Here is an 18,747-nt window from a genome sequence, read left to right as displayed (position 1 = left end):
ATTTGTCGTCTGTGACACCAGTCCAGTGAATCTACTGGGTCGTGATTTGCTGTGCAAAATGAACTGTACCATCTTTTGCACACCAAAGGGTGTTGAAATACAGACCCCAGATGAAGATGGCATTTATAAACTATTGTTACTTAGACCTGACTCAGAAATTAAAAGATTGACCCTGCAGGACTTGCCCCAAGAACTCCAGGAAGCAGTAAAGCCAGAGGTGTGGGATTTCACTGGAAAAGATGTGGGGTTGATGAAAGATGTGGACCCCATACAGATAGCCATCAAGGACAATGCAGTGTATCCTAACACTAGGCCCTACCGAATGAATGCTGAAGTGAAAGCAGGTGTCACTCTGGAAATTCAAAAATTATTAGAAGGAGACATCATACAGGAAGTAATGAGCAGCCCATGCAACTCACCGATTATGGGCATCAAGAAGCCTAGCGGCAAGTATAGGGTAGTGCAGGACCTAAGAAAGGTAAACAAAATTGTAGTTCCTTGCTGCCCTATTGTCCCGAACCCAGCAGTGATATTGTACCAGATTCCTTGGGATGCCGAGTGGTTCACTGTGATTGATTTATGTCATGCATTCTTTTCGATACCCCTGCACCCAGACAGCAAATTTCTTTTCTCATTTGCCTTCGAAGGTCACGTGTATTGCTGGAACAGGGTCCCTCAAGGGTATACAGAGAGCCCCTCTATCTTTAATCAGATCTTGAAAAAATGTCTAGAGACTTTGATCTTACCTGGGAATTCGGTCTTAGTGCAGTACATAGACGACCTTCTACTGGCGTCTAAAAGTCATAGGGACTGTGTAGTTGACACCATTGCCCTCCTAAATCATCTGTGTGAGAAAGGGCATAAAGTGGCCCCTGACAAACTACAGTTCTGTGCAAAATCAGTGAAATATCTAGGACACCAGATAGAAAAGGGTGTCAGAAAAGTCACATCAGAAAGAGTGAGAATGATTCAAAAGATGCAGTTGCCCCGTACTCAAAAAGATGTCAGGATGTTCCTGGGTGTACTAGGCTACTGTAGGCAGTGGATTCTGGGATTTGCAGCCTTAGCCAGGCCTTTGATAAAAATGACCACGAGAGGAATGCCAGATATTGTAGAGTGGGACGATGAAAGCCTAATGGCTTTCACAAGACTGAAAAACTGTCTGTGTACAGCCCCTGCGCTGGGAATGCCAGATTATTCCAAAGAGTTTGCCCTATTTTGTGACACTCGCGATAATTGCGCATTGTCAGTCCTGACTCAAGAACATGGCACGACCAGAAGGCCTGTAGCCTATTTCTCTGCCACTTTGGACCCAGTAGCTGCTGGTTTACCAGGATGTCTGAAAGCGGTAGCTGCTACCTGTGCAAGTTTAGAACAAAGTGAGTCCATTGTCATGGGACATCCTGTGACTGTGTATGTTTCGCATGGAGTAGTAATTCTATTGACCAGAACTAAAACGCAGTATCTCACCCCTAGTCGGCTGACTAAATACGAGAGGATTCTTGTGGGTGCAGCAAATGTAAGCATTGTTAGGTGCGGTATTCTGAACCCTGCCACTTTGCTCCCCGACCCCTTGGAAATGGAAGGTGGGGATGATGATGAACATGATTGCATTGACCTAACGGAGTTCAATACTAAACCACGCCCAGACATAAAGGAAACGCCATTGCCTGTGCATGACAAGGAATTATTTGTGGATGGTTCCTGTCTAAGACATGAACTAGGAGGCCTGAGTGCTGCCTATGCTGTAGTCTCCTTAACCAAAATTGAAGAAGCAGGTTACCTATATAACATCAAGTCTGCACAAGTAGCCGAATTAATTGCTATGATAAAAGCTTGCAAAATAGGGAAGAACTTACGCATAACAGTGTATACTGACAGTCAGTACTGTTATGGAGTTGTGCATGACTTTGGCCAATTGTGGCTACAGAGGGAATTCATGACTTCCTCAGGTACTCCCATTCGGAATGCAAAGGTTGTTCATGACCTTTTAGAGGCCATCCAGTTGCCCAAAGAACTGGCAGTGGTAAAATGTGCTGCTCATAAAAAGAGCATGGACAAAGTATCACTGGGAAACGATTATGCTGATCGAGTGGCCCAATGGTGCGCCAAAGATCGGTATATTGTAAATCCAAAACGAGGGGGGCCAGGAACCAGCTGCCAGCTTCAGGTGTTTGAAGAAGTGCCTACATGGGATGAAGTGAGAGAATGGCAGGAATCGGCTCCTTGGCAAGAAAGAGAGAAATGGAAGGAGGATGGGTGTAGACCGAGACGTGTGGATGGTGTGATTTTGGGCCCAACTGGTATGCCTGTGTTACCCCGACACTTGCTTGGCACAATGGCAAGATTAATACACGAAGGATCACACATTGGTAGGGATGCCATGATTCTGGTATTTCAACAGACTTGGTACAGTAAAAAGTTCAGGAAGGTAGCAGAGTCCCTCTGCCAGAGGTGCCTGTCATGTCAACAGATGAACCCAGGCAAGAGGACAATGGTTGAACTGAGCAAGATTGGGAGATCAGGGGGTCCCTTTGTAAGGATACAGATTGATTTCATCACCATGCCCCGTTGTGAAGGGAAGCGATATGTCCTTGTCATTGTTTGCGTATTTTCAAAATGGGTAGAAGCTTACCCTACTCCCCAAAGTGACGCATTGACAGTAGCGAAGTGTTTACTAAAAGAACTGATACCTAGATTCGGGATACCATACATTATTGAATCAGATAAGGGTGGACATTTCCAGAATGAAATACTGGCTGAACTCTGTAAGGCCTTTGGAATAAGACAGAAACTGCATTGTGCATACCACCCAGAGGCTTCTGGAATAGTGGAACAAGTAAATGGAACTATCAAAAACAGACTAGCAAAACTGACAAATGCTACTGGCATGACCTGGGTAAAGGCCCTGCCTCTGGTCCTGATGGGACTGAGAAGTGTTCCTGACCGCAAGACAGGCCTAAGTCCCCATGAAATCATTATGGGAAGAGTGATGAGACAAGCATGGGTGCCAGGAAGCAAACTGTTGAGTATTACTGATGATTTGGTGCTTGAATACTGCAGAAGATTGGGTGACCAAGTGCGTTCTATCTCTCGCCAGATTGGAGACGACGGCATCCTCAATCCAACGACTCCTCTCCACAGCTTGGTTCCAGGAGACTGGGTCAAAATAAAGAAGCACACTCGAGCAAATTGTCTGGCACCAAGGTGGGGAAAGAAACGCCAAGTAATCCTGGTAACAACCACTGCAGTGAAGGTCGCAGGTGTTCCCCAGTGGATCCACGCTGGACACACCCAGAAGGTATTACCAGACAAAGAATTTGCAGAAGAAGGGCAACCAGCAGAGGACCCTGCAGGAGCCAGTCCAGAAGCAGCTGACAACGAGCAGCCCAGCACCAGTCAGGTTGCAGGAACAGCAGACGTTGGCCCAGGAGTAGTTGACTACGAACTGCCAAGAATCCAGCCTGCTGAAGAGGTCCAGGAAACTGAGCCAGGAGTAGCTGAAGACGAGCTGCCAAGCATATGGCCAGAAGAATGGATACCGATGATTGATCTGACCGAAGATCCCATCAGAACAAGAGAACGACTTTGTGAAGGTAGAGAGTGGATTAGCCAGGAAAAGCAAGGCACAGGCGAAGAACCTCAGCCGCTTGAGATTCACATCAAAACTGAGGAAGGAGAAGGTCAGACAGGGACAGAACAGGTGTTCGATAAACCACCGCTAACACCTGATGCAGATAAGGGAGAGACTAGAAATAGAGTGATAGTTCGAGCAGAAGAAAATCAAGAGATCGAAGTGCTTGAACAGGATCAGAGAGGGTTAGAAGAACGGGTTCAGGAAACAGAAACAGAAACAGAGACAATCGAAAGCCAAAAACAAAATATTCCTGAACAAGGCCAGATTAGCAACCAGGCAGAAGAATTTGATGCTAGCCCGGGAACTAGCCAGATAGGGGAAGTAGAAGAAGAAAGTGGAGAAGAATTGCCACAAGCTAAAGAGAACAAGAGAATAAGAGAAGAAAGTGAAGTCCAAGTACCGACTAAGAGACTAAAGAAAAGAAACAACCTTGAGCCTAGGTTTGTAAAAAGATTGAGGCTAAGGATAAAGACAGTGGAAGAAAAACGTGCAGAAGCAAGAAGAAGTGCTCGGATAGCAGAGCAAGAAGAAAACTCTTCCAAAAGAAGGAGTGAACGAATAAAAAGACAAAACAAAAAGTACAAGTCTCCTGAATGGACACTGGTTTTGGAAGAACTTGAAGATCTTGATATAACTGACGTGAGCGACGGAGAGCCCGTCCCTGAGTACTCAGCTGAAGAAGAAGACGAACCACCGTGAATTTGCACAAAGTAAGCTAGTTGTGTAAAGCCAAAAAGAGGGGTCGAGAAACTCCTTCTGAGCCAAAATGTCTGATTCAACAGTGAATGGTAGACCTAGTTGCAGCCGTTTTAAGACGTGTTGCAAGGTGTGTATATGTAGTGTAGTAGTACTGATAGTCATCTGGATAGGACTAACAATTTTCATTCCCTTTGCTGTAAGTAAAGATACTAACATTGTCCCTACTGAAACTGTAAATACTGACAGTGAGGAGTTGACAACACAGAGTGTAGCAAGACATGAGAGAGCACTGAGACAAACAAAACGAGACTTAGAAGCATCAGATGAGGGAGGACTACATTATCATGGAATTAAGAACAGGACACACTTAAATGTTTTTGCAAACTTGTTAATACACTATGTAGAGACTATGGAAATTGAAGATTGCTATGTCTGCATGAAGCTACCTACTTCTGTGGCTGAAGGCGTGACATACCATCACCTGCCATTGACATATGGAATCTCCTGTAGCATTTTAGCTAGTTTATTTTACAAAAGAGGACCATTACAGTACTATTACTCTAATAATGACGTGATCTTTTCTGAACTTCCGATACGTGGGAACTTGAATCCTGTACATACCAAAAGTGACACCATAAGATATATGGGCGACTACTTTCTGACTATAGGTAACATTGACATAGCAGACGCACACAGAGATAACTTGACTTGTTCTTTGCGTGAGCAGGAAAAAATGTTCCTGAACATGGCAGAGAAAAGAAGAATTAAAATTCAAAAGAAGGCTAATGACGAAAGTCAGAAAAAAGCCAAAGTGGGCAGAGAACATGGAAGGCACCTCATCTGGTGGAGCGGGTCCTGCTCTGTTGCTGGATTTTGAAAAGAAAGGCAAGCTATGTCTTCACCGCGAGAAGACTAGCTATTATAATAATGTTTTCATTGGTTCCAGTGAATGTGAACATAATTACAAGGTAATTGGAGGTTGGGGTTTCAAAAATGGGTCAGAGCCTGTGTTTCCTGGAATTTATTTTATTTGTGGGGACAAGGCTTATTTCAAATTGCCGGATCACTGGTATGGAAGCTGCTACTTTGGCATTGTCTTCCCGAAAATATACCATGTGAATGGGAAAGCTGGAAGCAATGAAGATACTAATGGCTTAGTGCGTAGTAAAAGAGAAAGTATAGGTGAAATTATGGGTAGTATTTTCAGTGCACTGATACCTGGAGTGGGAGTGGTTCTGAACACTCACAGAATTTGCAAATTGTCTACTATAGTGGATGTGCTGTCTACTGAAACAGCTCATGGATTTCTGCTGGTCAATACTGAAATGGTTGCGATCAGATCAATGGTTTTGCAGAATCGACTTGCTCTTGACACCTTATTAGCGAAAGAGGGCGGAGTCTGCCGGATGTTGAAGGCGCAACATTGTTGCACTTATATTCCGGATAAAAGTGTACAGATCAAAAGATATGTGAAAAACATTACTAATTTGACAAAGGAACTCAAACCACTCGAGGTTGATAATGCCTGGAAGAGACTGGTAGATGGTCTCTCAAATGTAGGTCATTGGCTTGCTAGCATAGGTAAAAGCTTATTGTTCAAAATACTGATGCCAATTGGTATTATAGGTCTTATTATACTTTTCATTTTCTTGTGCTGTAAATACCACAAGCGCACCAAAAAGCACGAGGTAAATGCAAGAGGAGTGAAACGAAGTGTGGATGAGATTGAATTAGAGGAAGTGAATGACCAGATATACAAAAAGGTGAAGACTTCTCACCCTACTAGAACTGAAAGAGAAAAGTTAGAACGATTGCTGGAAGAAATAGAACTTTATAAAGTGTGAAAGAAAGTTGGCATCTGGTTCCATTATATTTTGTGATGATAGTAAATATCATCAAAGAGGGGATTGATGAAGCAAAGCTTCGCATATTTTGCGGCTTGCCGAAGTCAAGAACCTCGTTTATGTATAACAAGGTAATCAATGTACGTCTTACTAACATTTATATTAAGTTTGAGTAAAGTTTATGACGCTTGCCTATGTGTATTCCTAACTATTTTAATCCGTGTATTTAACATGGCCGCCGCTTGTATTTTAGTTACTGCGCATGCGTCAGCCACACTCACGTGTCCTGACGCGTCTGCAGAAGTGGAGGGAAAGTTATGCGCATGCGTAATTCATAGCTGTGCTTATCATGTGGTACTGCTCGTGCCACTGCTCTTGTGACTGTATCAATGTGGCTAACATTTAAACGCAATAGTTTTATTTCTTGATGATGAGTTAAAAGTACAAATCCTGTGATGTGTTTTCATAATGACATTACTATGTATTAATTTGTTTTTCGCTTACTTTTTATGTACCGCGGGGAATGGGGTTTTGTCTGTACCGGGAACCATCTTGGAGGTCCTTTCTGCGCCTGCGCGACTTGCCGAGGCACAGCAGACCTTGACTGATGGAACATAGCCAGTTGGCAGCGATGGGCGAGATGCTCCTGAGAAAGTCACCTCTGCCCTGCGAGAACAGCGAATGTGGCTCCTTATATGTTACAATGTAATTGTATTGCTGCTTGCCGTGTAGTCTCTCATGGGAACCACTATCCCACTAGGCGGTACCAAAATATGTTAATGTGGCATACAAATAGACTGTTATGATTGGTGTGTTACCCAAATCCTACCTTAGGACCAATACAAATTGAGGGATTCTGACACTTTGCAACATTGGGGGGTGGTACGCTGTCCCCAAACTGTATATCTACCCTGGGTTCCCCTAGGGAGCCGTCCGACTTGTCTGGTTTAGCTGACCTGTCACTGACCCAACGCACTCAATAGGTGACTGAAGATACAGAGCGCTGCAAAGCACTCTGTCCGAATTTGACCATAGACTGAGGTTCTACTGAACCTTAAAGTGCTGGCGAAGCACTTAGCTGGGAGTTCGCTGACCCAATCGGGGTCTTGATCGATAGCTGCAGAGCGGGTGGAGCGCAGGCGTTGCTTCCGAACTGTGGGTTCCGGTCCTGTCCTGAAGAGGTCCTGTCCTGAGGGTTTGCTGTCCTGTCCTGAGGGTCCTGTCCTGATTCCTATTCCGAGGGTATCCTGTTCTGTCCTGGGTGTCCATTCTGCACCTGCTGTCCTTTGAGGGGTATCCTTCCTTGAGGGTTTCCTGTCCTTAACTGACCCGTGGCCAGGGTTTGGTTTCCACACCTTTCTAGGTAAATATTGCTCTGAAACTCTTAAAATCTTGCACCTTCTGAATTTCTAACTTTTGCTTTAATAAAGTTCATCATTGCATATGTTATATTTTCCATGCCTTTCCGCAACTATTGAAAGTCAATTACATATTTTCATAAGTTTGTTCCTATGTCTTCTCACTTGTTAGAAATTATATTTTGCATTGCAGTTTGTCATTTTCTGATATGGTCTAGAACTTCATTGCCTAGACTGTTCAAAGGCCCCTTTACTTTAAGTGAAGCGTGTTACTCATTGTAGGCCCTCCTATAGTTACCCACACTTAGTCTGCCCATGTTTAGATAATACTGAATTGCATAGTATTTTTCTCGTTACATTTTATCAGTACTTCAATGATTACTCTGTCATTATTTCTTTATAGCTATATAATTTACGTTATCTTGGTTATTGATTGCCTTATTTTACTGTACCTCATGCAAGAAAATAATGAACTTTAGATAAACATTTTTAAAACTTCCAGTTGTCCGTGGTCATTTAAACAGTATTTGAATGTTGTTGGTTGGGTTTGTATTTTGTTGCCTTTCTTTACAGCTAGCTCCCTGATTCATTGTGGTCATTAGGTACCCGCATCGGTGGATGGTAAGTCGGGTGCACTGAAAATAATAGTAGGGAACACACACACACAACCTGGTAGAGCTCGTGAAGTCACCTGATCGAGGTATATGGTGATTTTGAAAAGTATATGGGCCCTGAAGCCGGAAACGGCGAAAACTATTGGTCGGGTGGCCTCGCGCGCTCTATCACTGGCATTTCTTACAGGTTAACTAACTGTAACTGTCTAAACAAGGGTGGGTAATCACAATGTAGACAAAAAGCAGACGTTTGGTGTGAAGGGGTGCCAGCCAGTTCATGAAGGGGTGGATGGGGCAGGACCGGTTATGTCACCTGGCTGCACAAACCTAGGCAGACTACACGGGTCACTAGGCACAAGTCCAGGGAGGTCAAAACAATAAATCATTCCCCAAAGCAACCCCAGAGTATTATTGGCAGCCGGCAGGCCCACGTCAGCTTTCGTAGATATAGACTTCAAGTATCACTCATTGCAAACGTGTTTCACACATTTTGGAAGTCAGGTGAAACTCTCACTCATACAAAGATAAAGGTCATGGGGTGGGGCAGGCTAGAAACCATCCTTTAACAAGCATTAGAAGAGCTAATAGGTCTCACCAATGCCAGAGCTATTGGCTTTGCCAATATGTTTAGCCATATTGTACACCAGCGTGGGTGCAGTACAGCATGGCTAAAAGTTAGGGGGCAAAGGAGAGTGGTGTGGAGTGTCGTAAAGCAGGGTACTTTGGAGTGTTATGGAGTCGCACAGAGAGTCCATACAGTGGCGTGAAGTGGCGTAGACTGTTGTGGAGTGTCTTGGAGGGAGTAGGGTGTTGTAGAGTGGAAGGACATAGAGTGGAGTGACAGAGTGGCGTGGAGATGTGTAGGGTGGAGTAGTGTAAAGGGTATTGCGTAGAGTAGAGTAATGAAGAGCAGAGTAGATTGTCTTAAAGTGGAGTACTGTGGGAGAGTGAAATTTCATAGAGTGGTATAGGGTGATGTAGAGTGGAATGGCATAGAATGGAGTCGTGTGGAGTGGTGTAGATTTGAGCAGTGGAGGGGAGCAAAGTGGAGTTGGGTGTCATAGAATAGAGTGGAGTAAAGTGGCATGGAGTGGCATAGAGGAAGAAGAATAGAGTGGCATAGTGTTGAGTAGTGTCAAAGTGGAATAGAGTGTTGTACAGTGGAGTGGTATAGAGTGGAGTACAGGGTCAGGGTAGAGTGCTGTGTCGTAGAGTGGAGTAGTGCAGGGTAGAGTGGAGTAGTGCAGTATAGAGTGCAGTGGCATGGAGTGCAGTGGTGCAGAACAGGTTACAGTGGAGTGCTGCAAAGTAGAGCAGGGTAGAGTGTAGTGCTATACAGATAATTGGCGTAGAGTAACAGAGAGCAGTGGCATAGAATAGAGCCCAGCAGAGGCAAAGAGTGCAGCGGTACATAGAGTGGGGTAAAGTGCACTGGCATAGTATTGTCGAGTGGGGTAGAGTAAAGTGGCATAGAGTAAACGTATAAATCACATAAACCACAATGTGTTGAAATGTCATCACCTAGTGAATTGATTTCCTTTGATCGTATTGAAATATGTGTTTCCACTACACTTAAGAATTACCCAAAAATGTGCTTCATTTGTGCTTTCCATATTCTGAAATATCTGCACAGTTAATTTACAGACACTTATATTTTGTTTTGTGCTAGAAAGAAAAAAAAGAACATCCTATAGCACACCCCGAGTAGCCAGCACGATTGTCACATAAATCCTTTCACTTTGAAATCAGATTAAGAAAAGTAAACACCAAGCTCCCTGGAAGACGGAGCCTAACATTTGCCTTCAATCTTTGAATGCACAGCTAATGTGCTAAGATAAGAACAAGATTTAAAGGCCTGTTCACAGAAATTCAGTACTGGTGGAAGAATACACTAAATAGGGTATGGGCAAGGGAAGCGAATGTCCCCAAGATGTCGTTAGCTGATAAGCTGCCACCTAAAAATGGTTTGTTATAGTTATACAGCCCCACTGAGTGTAAAGATTACCTAGGAGCTGTAGAGGCTGCAGAAAGTCCTCCCACCACAGGAGGCCCTCCAACAGAACTTTGTTTGTGGGAGCATTGCCACTTTAGACCCACTTGATTAATTCTGCACTACATGGGAAGAATGTGTTTCCAATTGCTTTCTGGACACCTGAGTATAATATCCATTTAGTTCAATTATAACTGAACCTCATGGTTTTATGTTTTTATTTAACATTTCCTTTTATATTTATTTTGTGAATAAATGAAGTCGTAAAATGGTATATTTCCACATTTATTTAACTGATAAACTTGCACTCATACTTCGCTGCCTGTGGCGTTTTAGCAAATTAAGCAGACAAATATTGCAAAACACCCCACCCACAGGTAAATATCAGCATTATAATACAAATATATGTTAATGTATGCCTGTATTTAGCGAAACCTAAACCAGTTTTTCAACTTCTCATTCTATCAGCTCAGCTGTTGTTCTGGAAATCACAAAAAAAACAACATAGAGAGTCGCCCTCCAGAAGCACAATTTTCCGAATTTTTCTGCTTTGAAAAATAAATACAAACAGGAAACATTGTTTCTGTCCGCATTTATCTGCAAAAATCAGTAAAAACTGTGAGCCTTATTATAATCCAAGAATATGTTTAAAGTTCTGGAGTTATTTTATTAATTTGACCTATATAATTTCAGTTCTGCCATTTTCGAGGGTCAAAGGTTGTCCAAAACCACATACACTGATCTACACAGGCACTGGATGGTGTCCTCTAACTCCAACAGAAGCAGAGAAAATATCCCAATATACTATGTTAACTGTTCTCTTCTGGGGATCACCTTAAATGTAATTCATAAAGGAAAAATTTACATTTTATTTAAAATCTTTTGTACCCTCACTTTACCTAAATAGTAGTGCATGTTATATATCGATTCCTGAATCACAAGACCAAAGTATTACAAAACAATAGAAACTCATTTCGATATAAATCGCTCTCATCAAGACAAACGCAGCCCTCTCAGTCTCAAATCACCCTGTGGTCCATCCTTGCCAGTGATGTTTGCGTTCCTTGATATGAAGCATCAATAGATTGGTCCCCTTAATGGCCAACCTGATTGATTTGCAGTCTGCTTCTTTGACAGACTTGCTTCGTCAGTTTTGCTTCCACCTTCTCCATTCGGCCAGCACTTCTGACCCGAACGCCATCATTTCCCAAAACTCGCAAACCCACATATTTGCTCCTTACCTCATTGCCAACAATAGTGACAGCGATCACTTCCGCGTCCTGGGACTTTACGTTCTAGCTTTGACCAATCAGCGCCTGCTTTGAACACCCACGCCGCCGAGTCTGTTCAGCGGTCATCTTGGATTGGGAATGTTCATGCGCATCGCGGTTAAAGTGCTGTGGGCAGAGAATGATTTATATGTTAATTAATCATCATAGTTTCCTCTTAGATGCCAAGTTTGCCAGATCCATGCGTGACTTATGCGGGTGTTTTCTTTTGAATTCTGAGAATGTTGTCTTGTTTACGCCCATATAAAACAGGACTACCAAGTACCAGAATTGAAAGGGAATACGTCTGGACTGCAGGAGCACATCACGCATGGACCTGGGAAGCTTGACAGCTCTGTCAGACAGTCAGTGTCACACTGAGAGCGGATAATACTACACCGTGAGATAGGACTTCCTTCTCAAGCATGTGTTTTTACCCCATTTCAAGCGAAACCTATATTTGAGGAAGAATGCATCTTTGAGCATGGTTTTAATTTTTCTTAGGCCCTCTCTCTACAGTACTCCTGCAATGATTGTTTAGTAACTTTCTTGTAAAGCTCTCTAATGCCTCCGGGACATGTCCGCCCCCCCCCCCCCCCCCCAAAAAAGAAATCACAAAAATAAATAATGTTTGTCGCCAGAAGCTTAATACACGCAGCTGTGTAAATGACAGCACAAACATAACGGTATAATTACTTTCGAAAATGGCTGCTAGCAAAAAAAAATAGGATTACACACAGTTGTAGAAGTAAATATACATATGAGTAGCTATGCACATTTATATTAACCTTTGGGAATATGCCCTTAGATTGTATTGTGCATGCTCATTTAGAGTCTACACCGAAAATGCCCTTTGATCACTCTACATGTCGTTGGAAAGTCCAGCTTATGTTAATATAAAAACTAATTTTACTCCAATGTGCAGCCTTATGTGCCTCCACCACTTCAGATCAGGGACTGAAGCTTCCTATTACACTATATACGAATGCAAATTGACTCTTGGTAACGTTGCACACATAGGTGGAGATCTTCTAGTGGGAGAGTACATAGAACATTTTTAAAGGTTATTAGTCTTTAAAGAAATATTACACGTTAACACATCAAATTAAATGTGTATTAAATAATGAATATAAATACATTTGAAACAAATTATCATGGGTTTTTAAACATTAAAAAAATACAAGTAAAACACGGGTGCCGCGATTATACCAAAATGAAAGAAATAGATGTTTTTTCTATTTCTTTCATTTTGTTTAACTCTTCAGGGAAGGCCGCCCTCCTGGGTGATGTCTGCTGTTATATTGTAGTGTGCGGGCCGGGTGGCTCCGACAACACAGAGAGGTGACCCCAGGGGACAAGGATGAGATGAGCCAGCGCGGGGTATAGATGACACACTCCATGGGGCAGAGAGGACAGCTCTAGCAGAAACGACCGGACACAGCGCGGGGCAAAGAGGATTCACCATGGAGTTGAGAGATCGCGGGAAACAAGATGAGACGACTGTGGCCAAAAAACATCTTTTGAAAGATCTTCGAGACAAAGACCTCTTATTTATAGAGAGGGCGTCTGTCCAGAGGGCTCAAGTCCGGCGGCCTGTGAAAAGTTATGTAGAGCCATCAGAGGGTGCGACCCGGGGTCGGGGGGACCAGTCTGCAGCCGCCCAGCGCCTCTCGGCAGCACCTGAAGGGCTCTTGAACAAAGCAGTAGAGTCTGTACAGGAATCATCTTACCGTCTGTGTGAGTAGCGAAAAGGCCCCCAGGACCGGGGTGAGACATCTGTGGCAGTCAAGATACCCTCGACAGACCTTTCACAGCTCCCCACGAGAGGAGAGGTTGCCCACCGAGAGCGAGACTATCATCTAACCGCCCGACACCGCGGGGCAGGGAGGAGACCCCTGGGGCAGGATGACACCTCTGAGGCCTTGCGGCTCCTCTGCACATGCCTAGCAGAGCTCTTGCGGAGCGCACAAGAATCCGTCCTAACTGGGGATCAGACCTTGCAGAGCTCTTAAGTGAGGCAATACCCTTAGTGAGATGTTAAAACACGGCATTATGAGAAGACCCCACAGGACGGGACCATGCTCCTGCCTCCCTCCTAGCGGCACCGGAGGGTCTCGAACCCCCTTATGGAAACCAGAGGAATGAAGAGCAAGCCTTGTGCTGCGGTAAGTGCCCCCCCTAAGGATCGACCCCCCCTGGTGCTCTCTTACTCATTTTCCTGTCGGTGGGCCGAGAGCTGTCGGCGTGTGGGTCTGGGGGGTTGCAGTGTCACAGGGCAGCCAATGGGTGCAGTCTGTGGGGGTCATAGGCCATGCTGCACGTGTCTCGCGCTCAGACACCCCCCCACCTGTGGAGTGCCTGCAATAATGGCGGTAAAGTTCTTCAAGAAGAGCAAATAGGAATGAGAGGCTCCGATGGATTGGTGAAGGGTGAGTAGGGGCAAAAGGCTGGGGCATCTGTTCTTCCCAACATTGGATTTTAACATCTGACATGTTGCCTACTCCTCAAATAATGAGCTGCCCATGTTTCTTACTAGTTTCTGCGAGTAATACTTGGCTGGGTGTATTAGCTGTCAAACCAATCATTACGTTTGCCGTAGCATTTACACTAGTAGGGACTGCTAGGTCCTGTTTACTGCGCCACGAGTGTACGTGGACGGGCTCATCTTTGATGAATACTCCCAGAACTTGAGTGATGGGGGCTGGCAAACTATGCCCACCTCTTTAAGATTTAGCCTGTGCTTTACCATGATTGCACATACTGTAAGGTGGGCCTGTGTTGCACCACGAGGGGAATTGGCTTGTTGGCTTAATTGCGCCCCTCCCGTGCCCAGCCTTTCACTGGAATCACCTTGTTCTCTGTGGTGTTCCATGATACACGGATGCCCTCGGAGCCCAAGTGGCCGCTGCTGACCGTGTGTCATGCAGGGACGGTGAAGCTCTTGGATGTTGCGCAAGGCTGACGGGATGTTGGGAGGGTCTGGGAGTGAGAGGAAGTGTGACTCCGGGAAGTGCATGTCCCAGCTGGGAAGAAAATGCCTGTGTCTGTTGCAGCCTGCAGCACTTCCTGATCTTGGGAACTCTCGCTGCGCACAGCTCCCAAGATCTGGGGATAGGAAAAAACGCAGTCTACCATCTGCATTTTATGTGGCTAGAGTCGCATTTGCTTCCCTTTGCTGGCTTGAGGAAACAAATGTTGTTGACCGCTTGTTTAGGTCTCTGCTCTGTGTGTGTGTGTTTGTGTGTGTGGCTCTGTGTGTGTGGCTCTGTGTGTGTGTGTGGCTGTGTGTGTGTGTGTGGATGGCTCTGTGTGTGTGTGTGGCTCTGTGTGTGTGAGGCTCTGTGTGTGTGTGACTGTGTGTGTGCTCTGTGTGTGTGTGGCTGTGTGTGTGGCTCTCTGTGTGTCTGTGTGTGTGTCTGTGTGTGTCTCTGTGTGTGTGTCTCTGTGTGTGTGTGTGTGTGTGTCTGTGTGTGTGTGTGTCTGTGTGTCTGTGTGTTTGTGTCTGTGTGTGTGTGTGTGTAGGTGTGTGTGTGGCTCTGAGTGTGTGTGTGTGTGGCTCTGTGTGTGTGTGTGCAAATGCAATAGGTCTCGCATTTGCGAGAGATTAAGCTATTGGCATTGTAAATGACAATGCCATTTATTTATCTTTTTCGAAGACGAGACCTATTGCATTGTAAATGCTTGTTATCTTAGGGCTCCCGGTTTTCTGTTTTTTTTTTAACATTTCAATCTATTTTTATCCATATTTATGTTTTGGTCATTTAATCAGTATTTATCCACATTTATTTTTGTCGCAACCAAAGGAAGACATTGCAGCTAGTATTTTTCCACATTTATTTAAATAGACATGCACACTTGCACTCGGTTGTTATAGGTTGTTGTAACTGTTTTTCAAGTTGGGGCCCATGCCAAGTGCGCTTTACATATTGTGAACAAATGTCTTGCCCGTCCTCTAAGAAAAGATTCTTGAATTAGTGTTATTGATTAGGTCACGTTTGCGCAGCTGTCTGGCAAAAAGTCAAAGCATTACTCCCTCCTTTACTTGCATTCTATCAGACATCACAGAATGTCTGCTTGAAGACATAAACATTCAGAGAGTCTTGAAGTACCCGGGCCCAGACCTTGGGAGGTCCTCTCACGAGCCATTAGAACGCAGACTACTTGCTGATGACCAAAACATGAACAAACCTTTTGGGGGTTCCTGTTTGTTTGATTTTGAAGCTTGTGGTTTGTGAAAGGGCTGCTGCTGTCTGTAGACAAGTTTTTGCGTAAGCACCGCGATGAGTGGCCTTTTCACCAAATTAATACGGGTGACCTTCAAGATACGCAGGGAACTGGATGAGAACACTGGTGCAGCAAGAGCTACCCTAATTCAAAAGTCACAGGACTTCAGCTATCCATAGTGGGCAAAAGTCACAGGCCTTTTAATGAGGCAGAACTAGCCCCTTTCAACAGGGTTTCTATGATTTTAATGGTCTGCACAATCACTTCATGGCAGAGAGCAGATACTGTGTGCATAAATGCTGCTTAAGACATATATTTTTAAAGGGCCATCTGCGTTCCCTAAATGTTTTACATTGTCATTTTGGTTTGCCTAAAGAATGAACTACTGAATATTGAAACCCGTTGTCCTGCAAACACGGCGCTCCCAAAGGCACTTGTTCGCATTTGGTTTGTCAGTATTTTTCCGTTTTTTTATATAAATACAGACAAAGAAAAAAAAGTTTTCTGTCTGTATTTATATGTAAACTTCCGTTTAATGGAAAACCGGGAGCCTTATTTATAATGTCGTAAAATGTATTTACAATTTGTGTTTAATTCTTATAAATTTACTTATTTTCATTTGTTTAAAATAAAATGTTGATATATATATATGCGAGAGGCTGGCTTAGTATGTGGTGCTCACCTATTAAGTGTAGCACCCTGCACTAATCTAGACAAACCTTATGGTGATTTTAGTGGTCTTAGACAATCTTAGCAAACTCTCTAAGACTTAAGTGGTAACTGTGGAGAGCAGCCTTCAGGCTTAGTCCAGAAGGAGTGTAAAGCAGCGTGTTTTACCAGTACTTAATCTTATGGTATAGGTCAAGTGAAAAAGAATCACACAGTGTAGTTATAAAAATATATATTTTATTACAAACACTCACTAACACTTTGTATTTTCTCCTACCCGGAGATACAAACACAATACTTTGGAAATAGAAGTCATAAATAGCACAAATGCACAGTGGTCTCCAGGGGGAACCATATACTAAAATAGTGGAATGTGAACCATGACTCAAGACAAGAATGGACCCAGAAGACGTAGAAGAGCCGGGGACCCAAGGAACCACCCAAGGTGAGTATCTAGGAACCCCACAGAGGATCGTGTGCAGAGTAGGAACACGACCGTGTCAATGGGTAAGTCGCAGTTGCAGATTTAAAGAAAAAGGATGTTTCCCAGCAGACCCTGAAGACACCCCGTGGATGATGGAAGGTTGGAGAGTCACCCCACCCATGGATACACCAGGAATTAGGATACCTACACCATGAAAGCCGGGTGCATAGGTGTCAACTGATGTCGGAAACCGCCGTAGACCACAATGGAGGACTTCAGGACTGATGCTGCTGGAGAAAAAGACAAAGGAGTCTGGAACCCAAGGGTGTATTCAAGATGAGAGGTACCTTCAAGCAGAGGGGACAGAGTCTATGCCACTCAGGAGTGACCAGGAGGCACGGAAGACGAATGCCCACCAATGTTGGAGATGCAGGAGAGGTTGATGATGCCCTTACAGTTGCAGCTGTGCGGACCAGGCGATGCTGTAGAAGACCAGGAGCCGTTCACAAGCTGTCCCACGTCAGATGTCAGGAGCCAGGGGGGGCAGTGTGCGGCAGGAGCATCAACAAGCCTTGACAGCGGCAAACAACGTAGCAGAAGAAAAAGGTGCAGTGTCAAGGGTAGCAAGATCCAAGTGAATCACCACAAGCAGGTAAGTCAGAGCAGGCCCGGAGCAGGGGAACCCACTGAAGCCAAAGAATACCCTCAAGAGGACCCACAGGTCGAAGGCACAGGAGTCGCAAGGGGACCTCGAGCAGCTCACCAATGAAGGTCCATGGTGCAGAGAAATCGGTGAGGGCGAAAATCTTGGCTGCAATAGTTGCTTGAGGTTGGAGCTTTTTGGAGCCTGAAGATCTCTGGAGGAGAAATCCAACAAGTCTTGGCAGCGGCAAGTCGACGTGGTGCACAGGGGTCTGTTTCAGCGGTTCCGACGAGGAATACTGGCCTCAAACTCGGTATGAAGACAGTGCAGGTCTCAAGGGAGTTGCAGAACCACCACCTGCATTGCTGAGCCTTTCGGAGTCTGTGGGAGCCCAGGATCAGCAGACCGGTCAGCTGCGTTGCGGTGCCTGCAGACGCAGGTGAGTGACTCCTTCACTCCAAGGGAAATTCCTTCAGGTGACTTGGATGTCGCCAGGTGAAGAACCTGTATGGACCATGGGCACAGACATTGCAAAAGACCAGCAGAGAGACAAGACCAGGAGTTGCAGGAATCTTCCCCGGTGCAGTCTCGGTTCCCAAAGTAAAGTCCACGGTGTCCAAACGGTCGAAGTTGAAGTGGTATGTGATCTGAATCTTGTCCCATGATGAATCTAGGGACCTACCCAAAGGTAAGCCCTTAAGTACCCCTAAGAAAGGGTTGGGATGAGACTTCAATTTTAAAAGGAACCTATCTAAATAAAAAGATTTAAACCTAAAAGGAACCTATCTGCCCCTTGCAGTGCTTGAACCCTGTTCCCTGCTCAGAACGACTAAGGTTCTGACGTGGTCTGAGACAGGGCTAGCCGCCATCTTTTTGGGGGGAAACGAGGTTAGCGCACCAGTTGTTGGGCCGCCTCCCGCCCTTAGTACTTAAAGCGCACTGTGACGCGCCGGCACAGATTAGTGTGTCTCATTCATCTCCCATGAGGCGGAAGCCGGGGGTTAGGCTCTCCGTAAATTTTAAAACTACCTTTCTGTGTATTTCAGTTGTGTTTTAAGACTATTCTGTTCAACTTTAAAAGGAACCTATCTGCCCCTTGCAGTGCTTGAACCCTGCTCCCCGCTCAGAACGACTAAGGTTCTGACGCGGTCTGAGACAGGGCTAGCCACCATCTTTTTGGGGGGAAACGAGGTTAGCGCACCAGTTGTTGGGCCGCCTCCTACTCTCCTCCACCCCATAAATGGACGCTGGACTCCGTCCGAAGGTGCGCCAAAGGCAAGCCCGTCTGGGCCCGTCCGGGCCATGCCGGGCCCAGGGGCCAGTCCCCCTGCATCTATCGTAGTAGACAAACCCATGATATCATATAACAGGAATCAA

The 18,747-nt window shown here is 44.9% G+C and overlaps 1 protein-coding gene across 1 annotated transcript in view; it reads right to left on the bottom strand.

Moving 5' to 3' along the window:
* Positions 1–11,439, bottom strand: part of GBA1 (glucosylceramidase beta 1) — a 107,488-nt gene extending 96,049 nt beyond the window's left edge. The window contains exon 1 of the mRNA XM_078671568.1: positions 11,384–11,439. The gene's annotated coding sequence lies outside the window, so the exon portion shown is untranslated. The remainder of the gene's footprint in view (positions 1–11,383) is intronic.
* Positions 11,440–18,747: the final 7,308 nt, after the last annotated feature.

The sequence above is a fragment of the Lissotriton helveticus genome, chromosome 12 (genome assembly GCF_964261635.1).
Source record: "Lissotriton helveticus chromosome 12, aLisHel1.1, whole genome shotgun sequence".
NCBI lineage: Eukaryota > Metazoa > Chordata > Amphibia > Caudata > Salamandridae > Lissotriton > Lissotriton helveticus.
Note: the sequence above shows the minus strand (reverse complement) of the source record. Positions and strands in the feature narration are given on the sequence as shown.